The sequence below is a fragment of the Alligator sinensis genome, unplaced genomic scaffold (assembly GCF_000455745.1).
Source record: "Alligator sinensis unplaced genomic scaffold, ASM45574v1 scaffold1391_1, whole genome shotgun sequence".
Classification (NCBI taxonomy): Eukaryota; Metazoa; Chordata; order Crocodylia; family Alligatoridae; genus Alligator; species Alligator sinensis.
The window spans coordinates 277,076-293,474 of NW_005842761.1; the positions used below are offsets into that span (position 1 = coordinate 277,076).

General features: G+C 53.0%; 1 pseudogene; it reads right to left on the reverse strand.

The window, feature by feature from the left end:
* Nucleotides 1-5,421: 5,421 nt before the first annotated feature.
* On the reverse strand, nt 5,422-8,391 carry LOC112552091 (annotated as a pseudogene).
* Between the last annotated feature and the right edge of the window lie 8,008 nt (nt 8,392-16,399).

A 16,399-nucleotide genomic window follows, 5' to 3' on the forward strand; every position in this document is an offset into this window, starting at 1 on the left:
GTTTTAATAGGATTCTTTCAAGGCTGTAATCAAAGATATCCTCATAAATAAAGAAATGTCACCTGAGAAAGTTCAGAATCTGACTAATGAGATAGAAAGACCATCTAGAGCAAAAGTCCTCACACATCCATTTGCAAGACAATAAGAGAAAATTATTTTAAAATTCAACATCAATGCTATATGTCACCCCAGTTAAATATGTATGATATCAGAACAGGCAAATTGTGGAAAGCGTGCAGTCAGTCTGAGGGGATTATACCATATATGATGGCTGTGTCTCAGTATCAAACTGTTTTGGAAAAAGTTTAGAGACATGGTAAGGGAACAAAATGCCAGCTATCAGATAACTCCTTAGTGTTCTTATTGAATCTTCCTGAGAACTCTGCAACATATAAGAGTCATAGGGAATTGATCACTCATCTTCTAACAGCTGCACAAATTACACTTGCAAAAGCCTGGAAGAGAAGTGACATTCTTAACATCACAGGTTGGTTTAAAAAGGGCTGGGAAGTTTTAGTAATGGAAAAATTGTCCTATTCCTAAGAGGAGATTTAATAACAGCCTTCAACTACCTGAAGGGTGGTTGGAGCTAGACTGTTCTCAGTGGTGGTACATAACAGAACAAGGAGCAACAGGCTCAAGCTGCAGCAAGAGAAGTTTAGGTTAGATACAAGGAAGAACTTTCTTGGTAGGAAAGCACTAGAACAGGTTACACAGAGAGGTTGTGGACTCTCCATCCTTGGAGGTTTTTAAGATCCAACTAGACACACCTTTAGCTGAAATGATCTAGTTGGGGAAGACCCTGCTTTGAGCAGGGGGTGGGACTGGATGACCTCTCTTCCAACCCTAATTTTCTGTGATTATATGAAACCAACCATAAATTCAAAAATTCCCTGAGAGAGACCCAGTGACTACCCTGCCCTTAGAAAGAACTTCAGGTAAAGCTTGAACCAGACTACTCATAGGGACAGTGCACAGGGGAGAGACTGCATCACTTTTCAGAGTCAAGCCTAATTAGAATGAGAGGCTTATTGATTTCCACACATGTGTGTGCAATTTGCCCCCTAGGCTCAACAGATGGCATTCCTGAAGTAATTTACAGCCCCCTTTGCCTGCCTAGACTCACAAACTCCAAGCAGAGAAGAGGTACTGATCAGCCCCAGCTGCTCTCTTTTTCTGCATGCTTATCCCTAGGCAGCCCTCCCTGTTCTCTATAAATCTCCCTGATGCTCCTCCTACTGTAATAGCAGTTTATTTCCCATGTGACTCAGGGTGGGAGTGTGGGGATCCAGAGTCCTTACCTAAATGTTTGCACAATGATAGGGAAGGGTCTATACACTGGAATGCTTGCAGGGGAGAAAAAGGAGCTGACTTCTGCTGACCAAATTAGTAGCAAGGAGGGCTGCAACCCATTACTGTCTATGGGAGCCTGCAGTTCACAGTAAAAATAGATATATCCAGTCAGTAGGAACAGGACTTCGCTGAAAGCCTGGGGAAGCTCCTGCTAAGGGTGCTCAGGGGAGATTACAGGGGGGTGGAGTGGTGAAGTTACACCCTGGTTTGATTCCTGCTCCACAGTTTAAAATGCATAGTCCTGTAGTGATACCTGAATTTCTACTTGGGTGGAGTTTGAGGGAGTGAATTGACTTTATAGCTCATTATTATCTACTGCTCCTTGATTCTCCACTAGTGAGGCTGTCCTTTCTTCTACAACTACTTCGGGTTATGTTTCCCTGTTCCCCTCTCAGCATGGCCTGTAAAACTGTATGCCTGCCTAGGAACCTGCACTAAGTGGAGTCCTTCCAAAGGGATTGAATCCACAGCAAATGAGAGAGAGGAAGGAGAGGGGCTGGGCTGAGGTGAAAGGGAGTTGCAAAGGATAATGAGGTACATTACTGCCGGGAGGGAAGGGCTGGTCATCCCTGGTAGAGGCATTAGGAGCAGCCGGAGGCAGTCCTCACCTACTTTCTGTATTCTGTATCTTTTGGCGGGGGGAGGGTGTGCATGTGATAGGGGCACTCACTCCTTGGGGATTTCTTTCCCCCTGGGACCCAAAATTGCCCCCAGATTGCTTGATCCCCTAAGGAGCCCCTCCTACACAGGGCAAGGTGCTCCCTACAGGTTTTGGACCGGGTGTAGGAGTAATAAGAACTGCAGGGCCTCTCTGGATTCATGCTGGGGTAACTGCACGTGCAGCTGAAGTGTTTGTGTGGAGGTGGTGAAGTGAAGCCTTAGCAGCCATTGACTGTCCCACTCCATATAGGTAGCCTGCAGCTCTTCTGTAGTCTCGGAGCTACTACTCCTTTTTCTTCTTAGTTGCCCATTTTTCTCTTCTGCCCCATCTCTTCCCCCGCAGTTGCTGGCTCTCCCTCTCTCAAAGTGACAGGGCGTAGGCTCCCTGTTACATCCCCCAATGTCCTTTACTTCAGTATTGGAGCTTACTTCATCATTCCTTAGTCTCTCTTTGTACATATGATTGTTCCATACCAAGTGCAAGGACCTTGCACTTGTCCTTACTGAACTGCATTTGATTCATTTTGGACAATGTTTCCAGGTTGATAAAGGTAATTTATCAAGGGTGGCTACAACTCCACCCAGCGGGGTGTCATCTGCAAACTGGCAGTGTGCGTAGTCAATCCCATCTTAAACATAATGAATAAGAGACATTAAACAATACCAGGCCCAGGACAAACCTCTTGGGGAACCCTGTTTGATATCTCATCCCAAAATGTTTACCTAGACACTATTACCTTAGCTTACTCATGAAAATGTCATAGAAGACTATTTCAAAAGCTGTGCTAAAAATCAAACTCTAGCACCTATCCCTAGCAGATGCAATATCATCCCATCATGTGGATGTCAGTCTGTGTAATCGAGGGACATAGGGCCCAATTTTTCAAGGTGTTCTGGAGTTCAAAGATACAAGTGGTCTCATGGGATTTATTAAAGGTTCTAGTTAGATTAGATGCCTACTTCTCTCTTAGTTCACATCAGATGCCTAATGTACTTGGGCATTTTAGTAAATCTCCCGAGACACAATCATACTCTTGCAAATCTGACCTTAAACGGTGTCATGACCCAATGATTTTGTGTGCTTCGGCACTGCAGAATTATTTCCCGCCACATGGAGCTTTCTTTGCACGGTGCAATTCTCAGCTGCAGAGAGAAATCCCCGGTGCAAAGGAGTTCCCGCCGCTCGCATGCAAATTCGTACCCCACTATTGGCTGTTTCTAAATTATTCCCACGTGGCGGCTAGCGATTGGCTTGCTAGCCGTATAAGAGGCTTGAGCAGTTTCCGCCCAAGTCAGAGATCTCCGAGAATCTCAGGAGGATCCTGAGAACCCCGATTCCGAGAATTCCGGGAGAAACCCGAGAGAATTCCGGCAAGGAGTCCACGATTACCTCGTGGACTTCTACATAAATCTCGGCCCGAATGGTGGTTTGATCACCCATCAAGAGTCTCTCCCTGTTGCCGCATGATCCCTCGACGTACCCTACCCTGCGCGCTCGTCGAGAGTCACCTTTCGGACTCTCATTTCGGTCGTTCCACGGAGCCTAGCAACCTCCGTGAGTGTGTATCCAGAGCTCTGTTTGTGTTTGTTTTGTGGAGCCTAGCAAACTCCACGTGTGTCTTTTTGTAACTGCAACTCAAGAAAGTTTTTCCTGCCTGCACCGCAACCACCTACGGTGTAAAACAATCTTTAATCAACCTCTATGCGTCAGTGCCTAATTCTAGTTCGCTGTGCCGACCTTTTCCCCAGCCCACGTGCCCGGGCTGCTGGCCACAGCCCCTCGGCCCCGACAAAAGGTAGTTCCATATTGCTATGATGGCTCCAACCCACTTATTCTTAGCAAGAACCTCCCTACTGACCTGGGCCTAAACACAGCCCTTGGAGTCCTAGCACACCCAACCTAGAAGATAGCTCCAATCCTTGCTCATTCTTGAACTCAAACTCTAAACCTAATCCAAGCTCAGGCAGCCAGAGAAACCTAAAGCCATGCCTCAGGCAGGGAACCAAGAGCAGCCTGACCACAGGAACTATGGTAGAGAACCCCCGAGCTGAGCTGGGAGATCCCTTGCTACCACAACCCATCCTGGAACAAGAGGAACTCACCCACCACTAGGCCTGAATCTACTTTTGGAAATACTCTAATCCTGAACTCTACATGGGGGAACCTCAGAGGCCTCCCCACTTGCTCTTAGCCAGACCAAAATCCTGGGCTGAGAGGCCAGACTTTTAGTAAGCTGGGCTCTACCCCTGTTGGGTCATGTGGCCTCCGCCTTGGCCAGGGTTTCCTAATGAGCCCAGGGCCTAGTCTGGTCTCAGATGTTATGGCTTAACCAATGCAGCTGCAGCCACCACTCTCTACCCTGCCACCCTTTATTCCTAGAAGGTTTTCCCCAGCTCCTTGTTTTTGTGTTTACTTTGGTGCTGGCTCCTTACCTCTCAAGCAGCAGGGACTAAAAGCCAGAAACAAAATTCAATCCAGAATTATAAGCAGGGAACCAAAATCAGAAATGTCCAAGGGTCTTACCAGAGTCAGAGCCAGGAATCAAAACCAGATCAGAAAGGAAGCAGTTGGGGAGGGAGTGAATGTAAAAGACACTTTGAAGTCCACTAAGGACCATAGCTTTGTTCCCCAAGATTTTACACTACCCAGATGTGAAATTCTGTCAGCCTAAGCAGTAGAAGTCTTTCTCCTGAAGAACTGGGGGAACATGATCCTAGGCACAGGCCTCTCCACGTGACAGAAAGGCCCTCAGTGGGGAGACCATATTGTGGAGACCAAGTTACAAACAGGGCCCTGCCGCACTTACAGCTTCCTTATAATGTGCAGTTGCCTTTGTATGAATGAAATGGGATGGAATCCTAGTTCTGTCTGTCAGGACCCAACCCCACCATCTTCCCACACCCTGCTTGGTCTCCAACTCTCCCTCTAGATGGACACGAGCCAATCTGGAGAAATTTGCATTCCAACAGGGATATACAGCTGGGTCTTTCACATCGGAGTTGAGTGCCTTGGGTACCAAAGACGTTGCTCTTCTGCCATGCTGGCCCTCCCTCTTTCTAGGTCTCCTCATGGCCATGGCAGCAACTCCAGCCTAGAGCGGAGGAAGAGTTTCCCTTTGGAAGTTTCTTGAAACACCTACCTGACCACCCAAGGTTGACCCTCTGAAGAGCAAAGGCCTTTCCCAATCAAACAGTATTAGCCACTTCTGAATCAGATCGACCTCAGTTTCCTCAGTTAAAAACACCAGGAAGACAGTTGGTTTTCTTTGGTGATGGATCATGTTGACTTCTTTCTTTCATTGTATGTCATGAGTTTTTGTTTCACACAGGAATATGAGATGAACACTGACACTTATAAGAAAAGGAAACTTAATTTCAACTTTATTACTCTACCTCTACCTGTAACTTCTGTGTTCCACAATATACATTTTGCCTTTGCTTTTTTCTCTCCCTCCATGGTCATCAAAGAATTCTCCCTTGAGGCAGGGGCACTAAGGCAGGTTGCTAAGACAACAGATGCCATGATGATTTGACGATGCCCCAATGCCTCAGAGGAAGGCAACTCCCCCAGAAGATAGTTCCATAGATGAGGGAGGAAAAAATTCCTTCCTGGCCCCAAATGGTGACCAACAAAAGGAGGAGCTAGCCAGCAGCCTTTGCAGCTCTTTGGGCAGCTCTTTGCAGCACTTCATGAGAACCAGCTTCCTCATCACCCTGATGGAGATTTCCTCCTGCAGGGGCACAAGAGCCAGTCAGAGCTGCCTCTACTACCCCCAGCAAGGATGGGGCATGGGGGGAAGGGATCAAGGCCCCCGGACCCAACACAATCTCCACCCAGCCCCTAAGAGATGGATTCCCCCCAATGTCCGAGACAGACTCTTCTCTGCCTCCCTAGTGACCTCCACAGTCGAATTCTCAGCCCTCGGTAGCCAGAGCTCCTGCCCCACTCCCCACACGCCTGTCCCGCACCTCCTCAGCATGAGTCCATGGGGCAGGAATTGGGCTGAAACTAAGGGGTTTTGGCAGTAGCCCAGTGAAATGCGGACAGGTTCCTGCAGGGAACATTGTCATTGAGTCCTGGGGAAGGCAGGGGGTGGCAGCCCAGGGCAATGGGGCAGTTCGGCAGTGCCTATGGGCAGAATCCTGTATTCTTCATAGGGCAAGTGCAGGCTCAGGGGCAGCAGGAGAAATGGCCCCCAGCCTGTTTGCCCAGGGCCCGGCCTTTCTATCTCTGCAACAGAATCCATTTTCAGCCTGCTACCTGCGATTGGGCTGGCTCTGCGGAGGTGGAGGTGCAGACCCATGGGCTTGTTTAGGCCTAGGAGAAATGTTTCCACCTGCTCAGTTGGGCATGGCCCATGGGAGTTCCTGCCTTCCCCTGCAGTGAGGGCCTGGCCTTGGATCTCCAGAGCGCTGTTTGGCACCCTTGCAGTGGTAGGACAGTGACAGTGCCCTCTCTCTCTCTGCAGTACCTGTGGCAACTTAAAGCTCATTTGTGATGCCTCAGGTGTGAGATGTCTGGTCATTGTGCCTGAGGTTGTTCCCAAGGCTTTGAGGATGAGCTTAGACAGACACCTGTCCAGCTTGTTGAGGTAGGCATGATCCTGCCTCGAGCAGGAAGCTGGACGAGATGACCCCCTGGGGTCCATTTTAGACCTGCTCTTCTAAGAGTTTCTGGAGCTGGTGCACTTGTAGCGACCTGGGTCCTGTGCAGCTCATAAGCAATCCTGACCAGAGGCTGGGATGGGGAAGCTTTTCTGATGGTGGTGTGCTTTTTATCTTTGGGCTTGGCCAGAGACCTTCACCCTGTGGGACATGACATATGCAAGGGACAGGCAGGTGCCATCACGCTCAGGCATTGTGAAAAACAATGAAAAAATTCATTGTTCTATCCAAATTACTTGACTGGCCCATTCTCCTAGAGGCCAGTTTCTTCAGAAGTCAGGGAAGATTTGCACCTTATAGACAAGTGACCTCAGGGTCACCATATTTGTAGCTAAATATACATATCTCACAGATTCAGTTAATCTATAAGGTGCAAATGAACCCTGTCTTGTGCTGGAGCTCAGACTCCTGTGGCTAATGACCTCTCTCTGCTCCTTGTTATGAGTTGAGTGACAATACATGGCAAAGAGGCGAGGGATCCTGTCTCATTCCCCTGCACCCAAGGCACCTGCTGACCTTGTCCCCGATCAGGTGGCTGGCTTCCCCCAGGATGGCATACAGGAAGACCAGACCAGCTGTCTTGACATGCAGCAGCCCTTGATGAATTGCTAGAATGGCCCTCTGCAGGAACAATCTCTTTTGTTTCTCCTACCAGATCTTTCTCAGCCCCTGAAAGCAAGAGGAGAGAATGCTTGGTGGATCCCAAAGACAGGCTCCATCTCTGGAGCCTGGGACCATGTTGCTTTGGACACTTGCAAACCCCTAACCCAATGCAGGAAGAACCTGGTGAGCTAGAAAGAAGCAGCAGGCCTTTCTCCAGAGCCCACTATGCATCCAGGCCCAGGAGATACAGCCTTCAGCTTGGCAAGGGGTGGGCACAGCATCCTCACCTCTCCAACTCTTGCTAGGTCCCTGTAGCCCTGGACCTGGCTCGGTTCCATCTGGCACTCACAGAACAGCTCGTCTGCCCCTCGCATGTCTTGGCCTGGGAGAAGTGGAGACACAAGGCTCTGAGCCCAGTTTTGGATCAGGCTTTGTGGGGGGGCACAGTTTGCATCACAGTCCTGAGCTCTACCTAGGTCTCCTTACCCCTCTGGTGCAGGAGGATTTGAGCGAGGCAATACAAGGTCTCCATGGTATTGCAGCTGTCGCTGATGGACAGACCCAGGTGTGCTGCCATGTCCCACACCTCAGGCATGTTAGGGGAGCCCTAAGGAGAAGGAGAGGAGGGAGGAACCCATGCGTGTCCTACCATCCCTAACCCGCACCTTCCCCGGGGCCACCTGTCTCTCTCCACCTCCCCCCACCACCATTACAAAGCACAAGGCGGGGGCAGAGAACATAGTGCCAGGCCATGAAATCCTTCTGTTCCCATGGGAACCTGGAGCGCAGGGACTGGGTTAGGGTCCCATGATGATTCCCTGTGCCTGCTGCTCCACGGTTACAAAAGCCCCAGGACCAGGATGGACCATGCCTGGAGCAGGCGATGGAAAAGAGGCCCCCAAAAAGAGAGCCGGAGGCACCAATGAGACAGAAGCAGAGCCCTGGAGTAAAGCTCAGTTCCCAGCTCTGACTCCACTCTCCCAGGAGGGCCCTGACAAGGGCAGGGGACCAGGATGCTGCGGGTCGGGATTCACTGACCTCAAATTGTGGGAGAAGATGGACTGCAAAGGAGATGACAGTGGTGCTGGTCCTCATGCCCAGGACTCAGTGCTGGCCATCTGGCGCCTCCATCCAGAATGTGAATTGCAGTGGGAAGAAGACTTCAAGATCAACAGGCACATGCCCCTGCTGTACAGAGCACCATTGGCTGTGCCCTCCTCCTCAGGGCTGAGGCTTTGAGCTCTGGCTTGGCTGTCTGCCTTACAGCTCCAAACGCATTGAGAGAGGTTTGTGCAGTTCACAGGGCTGGTAGCCGTCCCTCCCCAAGCCCAGCCTCTCCCACAGAAAATTCAGCTGCCCAAGCTGGACAGAAGGCACCACAGCAGGTCCTTCAGGTTCCCCGTGTGCATCCTCTGTGTGACCAGGAAGGGGAGGGAGAGCCCAGGGTCAGTGCCATGGAGCTTGTGCCCGCACATGCCAGTGGCTGGCTTGTGGGACAGGACATTGGCAGGGGGACCTACCAGGTTGCAGTGGCTGCTCCATGCCCTGGGCAAGGGGCAACACGGTTCTTCTGTCCGCTGCTCTTCTTTTGATGGCTCCTGGCTGCCTGGGCAAACCCAGGGTCCCCTCCACTTGGACCTGGAGGTTGTGGGTTTCTTTTCCTTCTCTTCCTTGGGGCTGGGAGCTGCTGGTTTTCTTTGCTAGCACATGGGGTACAGCCACTTCCTTGCCTTGATGGCCCCCTCTTTGTCAGTGCAGGCAGGGCCCGAATGTTCCTGCCCAGGCCCCCTGCTGCTCTCTTCTGGCACGCAGCCTACCTTGGTTGTCCTCCTCAACACCCGCCTCAGCCTGTCCATCCTGGCACTGAGCCAACGTCATCAACTTAGGTTCAAGGCACCCCCTCTACACCCATCTGCTCCTCCCCTGCTTTCCAGGAGACAGGCAGTTGTCCCTTGGGTTTCACCCATCCCCCTGCATCCCTCGTGCTAGGGGGTTGCAGATGCGCTCAGGGTCAAAGACACAGCTCCTTGCTCCTGCCCCCAAGCTCTCCCCCCACATGATTGACTGTGGGTTGAAGTCCTCTGGAGTCCAGGCAGCCCCTGGGATGGAGTCTGGGGCTGGGAGTCAGGAATGCCAGAGGAGGGGAGGGGGGCCCTCCCTGGGACCTGCTCTGTCTTCATTCTTCACGTTTTTTTTTAACACATGCCACAAGCCTGAAAGCAGAAGAGACGCTTGCTCCCCTCCCAGTTCTCCCCCTGCCAGAGCCTCCTGTAGCATTGCCCAAGGACCCAATCCTGACCTGCTCAATCTTAGGTGAGAGATCACATAGTAAAATCCCCCCGAGACCAGGTCTCCTGTTGCTCTCCAGCTGGCATCACACAATTGCTAACAGAAACAACATAGGACTTTAAAATTACATTAACTCACATGAAATACGTGTCCCCCTGAAAGGTGACTTCAACAAGGAAGTTAATCCTCAGATGGTAGAATTCATCCAGGTTTCTGCTTCAATTCTGCACTTCTTTAAAATGGAGGAGAAACCCCATTTCTCGGTGTCTGCGGTGGGGCAGCTCAGCCAGTCAGAGCTCTGTTTCCTCCCTCCAGGCTTCACACAGAAACAAACAACCCCAGAAAGGCAATGACCAGGTGCCTGCTTTTGGTCTGAACACAAACTGCATTATCAGGTCCCTCTGCACTTCCAGGTCCTGGAGCAGGTGAGGCTGCCCATTTCCCAGCCAATAGCAGCTGGAGCTTCTGCCCCACTCTCCACACACCTCCCTGGCACCTCCTCAGCACAGGCCCACATGAGGATGCTGCTAAGGCTCCCAGAATCTACTCAAACCTCCCACCAAACCTATGCCAGCGCTCAGCACATGGGGCATGGATTGGGCTGAAAACTGGTTTCAGTAGCAGCCCAGTGAAATGGGGGCAGGTTCCCAGAGGCACCATTATCACTGAACCCTGGGGAAGGCAGAGGGTAGTAGCCCGAGGGCATGCGGCAGATTGGCAGTGCTGACTGGCTGAATCCTGCATTCTCCATAGGGCAAGCACAGGCTCAGGGGCAGCCCGGGAAATGCCCCCCAGCCTGTTTGCCCAAGGCCCGGGCCCTCAGTCTCTGCAGCCGAATTCATCTTCAGAACACTACCTGTGACTGGGCTGGCTTTGAGGACATGGGGAGGCAGACCCATGGGCATGTTTGGGCCTAGGAGGAATGTTTCCTCCTGCTCGGCTGGGCATGGTCTGCAGGAGTTCCTGCATTCCACCTCAGTGGGGCCCTGGACCCTCTTCCTTGGATCTCCCAAGCACTGTTTGGCACATGCATCCTGCCCTTGCAGTGGTAGGACAGTGACAGTACCCCTCCCCATGCAGTACCTGTGGCAACTTAAAGCAGGTTTCTGATGTCTCGGGTGTGAGACCCCTGGTCGTAGTGGCTGAGGTTGTTCTCAAGGCTTTGAGGATGAGCTTAGACAGACACCTGTCCAGCTTGTTGAGGTGGGCATGATCCTGCCTCGAGCAGGAGGCTGGACAAGATGACCCCCTGGGGTCCACTTTAGCCCTGGTTTTCTAAGAGTTTCTGGTGCTGGTGCACTTATAGTGACCTGGATCCTGTGCCGCTCCTAAGCAATGCTGACCTGAGGCTGGGATGGGGAAGCTTGACACCCTGACACATGGAGCAGAAAGGAGAGGAGGAGGCAACCAGCAAAGCCCAGAAGCCTCCTTCCCTGTGTCTGCCCTGCACCTACCGGTGATTCCAGCAGCCAGAAGGCCACCTGAGATACGAGAAACACCAGGAGGAATTGAATGAGGCAATCCATGCTGCCCGGTTGCTGGAGTGGAAAGTGAAGCCAGCTTCCTCCTCCACCTCTCTCTTGGCACCTCTTCATCTGAGGGCCCCTGGGACCTAGGATCGGGGAGTCCATGCATGTCCTACCTTCCCCAACCCACAGCTTCCCCAGGGCCACCTTTCTCTCTCCACCTCCCCCCACCACCATTACAAAGTACAAGGGCATGAAATCCTTCTGTTTCCATAGGAACCTGGAGCCTGGGGACTTGGTCAGGGCTCCATGATGATTCTCCTGCCTGCTGCTCCAGAGCTACAAAGGCCCCAGGACCAGGGGGTACTATGCTGGAGCAGGCTATGGAAAGGAGACCCCCAAAAATAGAGCCAGGGGGTCCTGGTACCTGAGATACAAGATGGCAGCTATGCTGTCAGGGAGAATGTTTCCCAGGTCTTCCTCCATTGACACATCAGCTCCTGTGAAACCCAAAGGGAAGGGCGAGGTTAGGGCACCACATGGCACAGCCCCATCTTGCACAGGAGACCACCCAGTGCTCCAGGTGCAGGCAGCAGGATCTCGCCCACCTCATTGTGTTGGCTCACACGCCCCCCTGCTACCAACCCAGGTGGGCTGGCCCCTCCCTCCCACAGCCACTCAAACATGTCACTTGAACTACCCACTTGCTCCCTGATTGCACCTTCATCTGCCCTCCAGACATGATTCCCCCCAGCCTCTACCAGAATGTCCCTTCTCTTCTGCCCCAGCCTAGCAGTAAGGCCCAGGTGCACCTGCCCTTCTCTCTTTATTCCAGCTCCACCTCTCCCCTCCTTCTTGGACTCAAGAAACCATTTCTCCTCTCCTTCCCTCTCCCTGCACCATCCTGTGTGACCTCCTATTCATCACGATCTCAGTGATGGCCGTTTCACAGAGTTCCAGCTCCACAGCCTCCTCTCCCCTCTATTCCATGGCTACGCACAGATGAGGAGCTCCTGCAGCAGGCGCTGTCTGTCCGTCCTTTCTGGGCTGCATCTACCAGGAGTGGGACTGAGGCAAAGCCCAGTTCTTAGTCAAGGACCTCTCTGTCCTCCCCAGACCCCCTGTGGGACTCAGGCCCCCTGGGACCCCCACAGTGCTGACATGCATCTCCTCCAAGACAGGCACAGCGAGGAGCAGGACAGTGTCTATGGTGGAGGGGACCCACCCACCTACAGCACAGCTTGTGGGTGAGCATCTCCCCTTGCCAGCTCTGGGTCACAGGGGATGGCTTCTCCCAGGGAGGGAATGGAGGACTGACTGGGTGCCAGCTCTGTTGGGGAAGTTTCCTACCTCCCCTGGTTCCTGGAGATGCTTTCTGATTATGATGGCACCTTCCTCCAGGCTCTTCCAATCTTTTTCCTGATCCTCTTCCTCTTCTTCCATGCCTTCGGTCTCCTCACCAGCCAGGCTGGAAATCACTGCAGTGGGGAGAAAAGTGGGGAGGGTGAGTCCTGTATCCCTAAAGAGAAGGAAATTGGAGTGTGGGGCAGAGATGGTGTCGTGCTCCCCTCACCAACACAAGGGCCCCCTGTTTTTGCAAGTCTCACATGGCTCCTCTCCATCCCCCTCCTCAGCCCCTGCACCCTCACAGCCCCGGTACCTGAGAGCATACTGGACTGTCCCTGCTCCCCTGGGAGGTACCTGTCCCCACGACAAGTGAGCCTGCCTCCCCCTTCACCCACTCCCAACAAGGCCACACCACACATGGGGACCAGGAGGTTTGTGTGGCTCAGCTCCCTCGCCTTGGCCAGGAATGGATCCCCCTGCCCATCCCCACTGACCGTCCGACTGGCCTCACAGAGTAAATGGCACTGAGCTCTCCTGGCCCACAATGCATCACCTCACCAGTGATGCTGGTGCCAGGGGTGGGGGGACTTCTGGACTCCAGAGAGCTGTTCAAGTCCACGGAGGAGGAGCAGCAGCTCAGGCTGGGGCTGCTGCAGGACTGGCTTAGCTCCTGCCCCAGGGAGGCTGGGCCCTCCATTGCACCTCTACTAGGGGGCTGCCTCCTGCTGGGGGCTGCAGGGCTGGGTTCCAGGCTGCCCCCATGCCCTGAGTGGGGGGCTGCGCAACTCTTCTGCCCAGTGCTCTTCTTTTCCAGGCTCACAGCTGCCCAAGTGCACCCAGGGCCACCTCCAGCTCCCCTGGACCTGGAGGTGGTGGGTTTCTTCAGCTGGTCTTCCTTAGCGCTGGGAGCGGCTAGTTTCTTATGCCAGCACACCGGGTGAATCCGGCTGAAACACTGGTAATATGGTTGGGACGATTAATATTAGAACACGGGTCAGATTTAGTAGACCCTGAGAAGTGTACCACCCTAATGCGCCAACCCGCATTCTTTCTCCTGAAGAACTGGGGGAACATGATCCTAGGCACAGGCCTCTCCACGTGACAAAGCCCCTCAGTGGGGAGACCATATTGTGGAGACCAAGTTACAAACAGGGCCCTGCCGCACTTACAGCTTCCTTATAATGTGCAGTTGCCTTTGTATGAATGAAATGGGATGGAATCCTAGTTCTGTCTGCCAGGGGCTGAGTGCCCACATTGTAGGGGGTGGATTTTCCACCTGTTTCTGCATTTCCTGCACAGACATGGGAAGCTCTCTCAGTGTTGCAGGCCCCTCACCTGCCCTGGGAGATGTGGGGCAGGAGATGGGCAGGTGCTCACAGGCCCTGGTAACCCCTCGCACTCTTTACACTGAGGCCTTCTACCTTACCTCCAGGGAATATCCACAGTTGTTTGGACCTGCAGTCACTGCCATTCGATGGGGATGACACCTTCCCCTGAAAGAGACTATGGCATCCTCTTTGAAGCCAGTGGCAACACATAGGGGGTACCCAGGGGTGCATGTGCACCCCCTGAGGGTGGTGGTGCACCCCCTGGCAGCCAGTACGCCCTGGTTAGGTGAGGATTGGGGCGGCAGGCAGGAGCACTGGTGCCCTCCCTGCAAGCACCAGCTGGGGAGCGGGGTCCCTGAGATTGGGAGGCCCCCTGGTCGGTGTGATTGGCTGTGGGGGACCTCCCCCAACAGTCTCTGACTGGCTGCTGGGGGGGCGGGGCATGTGCCCCACCTGACTCAGGAGGCCACCAGTCGCCCATGTTTGAAGCCATCCTCTTCTAGAGACCTTTGCCCTGGAACAGATCTGAACCTCTCCTACCCACCACCCTTTTTTCCTCTCTGCTTGCCCACTCTAGGAGTCTTGTCCCTCCCAGACTTTCTCTTGCTGGCCTTTTCCTTCCACCTGGGGAAACTCCTGCCACCCTCCGATGGGCTTCTTGCTTTGCCCAGCAGCTGTTGGATTCTCCCTGGACCTTGTGTTCAGGCCTGTTATTACCCAGGAGAGGATGACTCCCCTCCTGTGCCCCAACGATACTGGTGGCTCTAAATAGACTGCAATGAGAACCAGCGTTTCAATCCACACTGGCTGTGCACTGCATTTCAACCATTGTGACGGGGAAGGGAACCCTGGACTGGGAAGGGTTTGGAAGCCTTGCAACATCTGTCCTGGAAAAGATGGTCTGAATTGGAGAGAAAATACACACAAGGTTAGAGCACAAACATTTCTTGTCACATGCTAGGCAGGGGGCGGCCTCCAGAGCATGCCCAGCTCCTGCCTCCTACTCACAGAGCTGGCAGGGAACATTAGTCAGCCCCTCACTCCAAAGACAGGGTCCTCTTGGCTCCATCCCATTCTTCAATTTTTTTCTAAACGCAGGCCACAAGCCTGAAAGCCGAAGAGACCCTTGCTCCCCTCCCAACTCTGCACTTGCTGGAGCCTCCAGCAGCATTGCCCAAGGACCTGGTCCTGACCTGCTCACTCCTGGGTGAGAGATCAGAGAGCCACTTCCTCCCTGATACTGGTTCTTCTATCACTCTCAAGCTCCTGTGAATTAATTGCTAAGAGAAACAAGATGGGACTTTAAAATCGCATGAAATATTCATGCCCCTGGACCGTGATTTTAACAAGAAAATGAATCCTCAGCCGGTGGGACTGATCCAGATTTGTACCTCAATTCTGCCCTTCTTTAAAAAGGAGGAGAAACCCCATCTCCAGGTACCTGCAGTGGGGCAGCTCAGCTGGGCACAGCTCCATTTCCTCCCTCTGGGCTTTATACAAGAACAAACCACCTCAAAGAGAGAGGCACTGACCAGGCGCCTGCTCTTGGCTGAACAAAACCTGCAGGATCAGGTCCCACTGCACTTCCCGGTCCTGTAGCTGGTGGGGCTCCTGGTAATCCCACCCGCTTTGGTCACCCTACCCAGGAGTCCTGGTTCCCAGATTTGTGTCCTGACATGCAGTCAGACCAGCACCATTGAAGCATGGTGTGCTGCACAGCCAAGTCAGCTGCTGGTAAGCTATTCTCAGTGATACTAGGTCTCTCTCCCCTGGTGCAGGGACACAGGGGCAATTAGACAGTGCCCTGTGACTGGGATGAAAGTTCACTCCTCTGTGTCTTGTTGCACTTGCTTGAAGTCATTCCCCAGGCAAAGCACAAAACTCCCTGTGAAAGAAGGGAGTGGAGGGAGGGAAACCAACTTGAGCCTGATCCCCAAAGACCTTCCCCACAGCTGCTCTGAGCAAGGCTGAGCACTCAGGACTGTTGTGCAGTGCAGGACCGGGACTTAAGGTTCCCATTCCAGGACTGTCCCACCCAATTAGGCACGGGTGGTCACCCTAGGCTGTTCACCAGTGCAACACACTGCAAGGGGCACAAAGTGCACAAGGTTAGGGAACAGACCCAGACCCAGACAATGTCCCACGTGAGAAATACACTCCATGCTGCAATAGGTGGCAACCCAGAGCAGCAGAAGTGAGACAGAGTGCCTCAAAGACAGGCATGTCCAACTGCGGCATAATTTTTCATGCTGTCCCTCCCTGTGGGGCCTTTTAGGATTTGTGGGGGCATCTCAATGACAGGCTATCATTTAGACCCAGAAAGGGAAGGATAAGTCCACCCCTCCACCTTGCAGGCAGCCCCTGTGACCCCGGGTTGGTCACTGCTGAGGTTGTACGTTCTCAAGTGGACCCGGCCTACAAAGAACTGTGAGTCTGAGGGACGTTTCTGAACTAATCCTTTCCTATCACCCTGACTCAGCTAAGCCTCTGGCTCAGCCAACATAGACTTCAACTTGTTCTTGTGCGGGCCGGGAGCGACCCGAGCCCTTTTCCGTGCTGCACGCGGGCTGTGGCCAGCAGCCCGGGCACGCCAGGTCGGAGAGGGAAGGCCGTCGAGCTGGAATTAGGCACAAACGCGTAGCGGTAGTTTTAAAGATTGTTTACTTACACCGAGATGGCAGTGGTGCA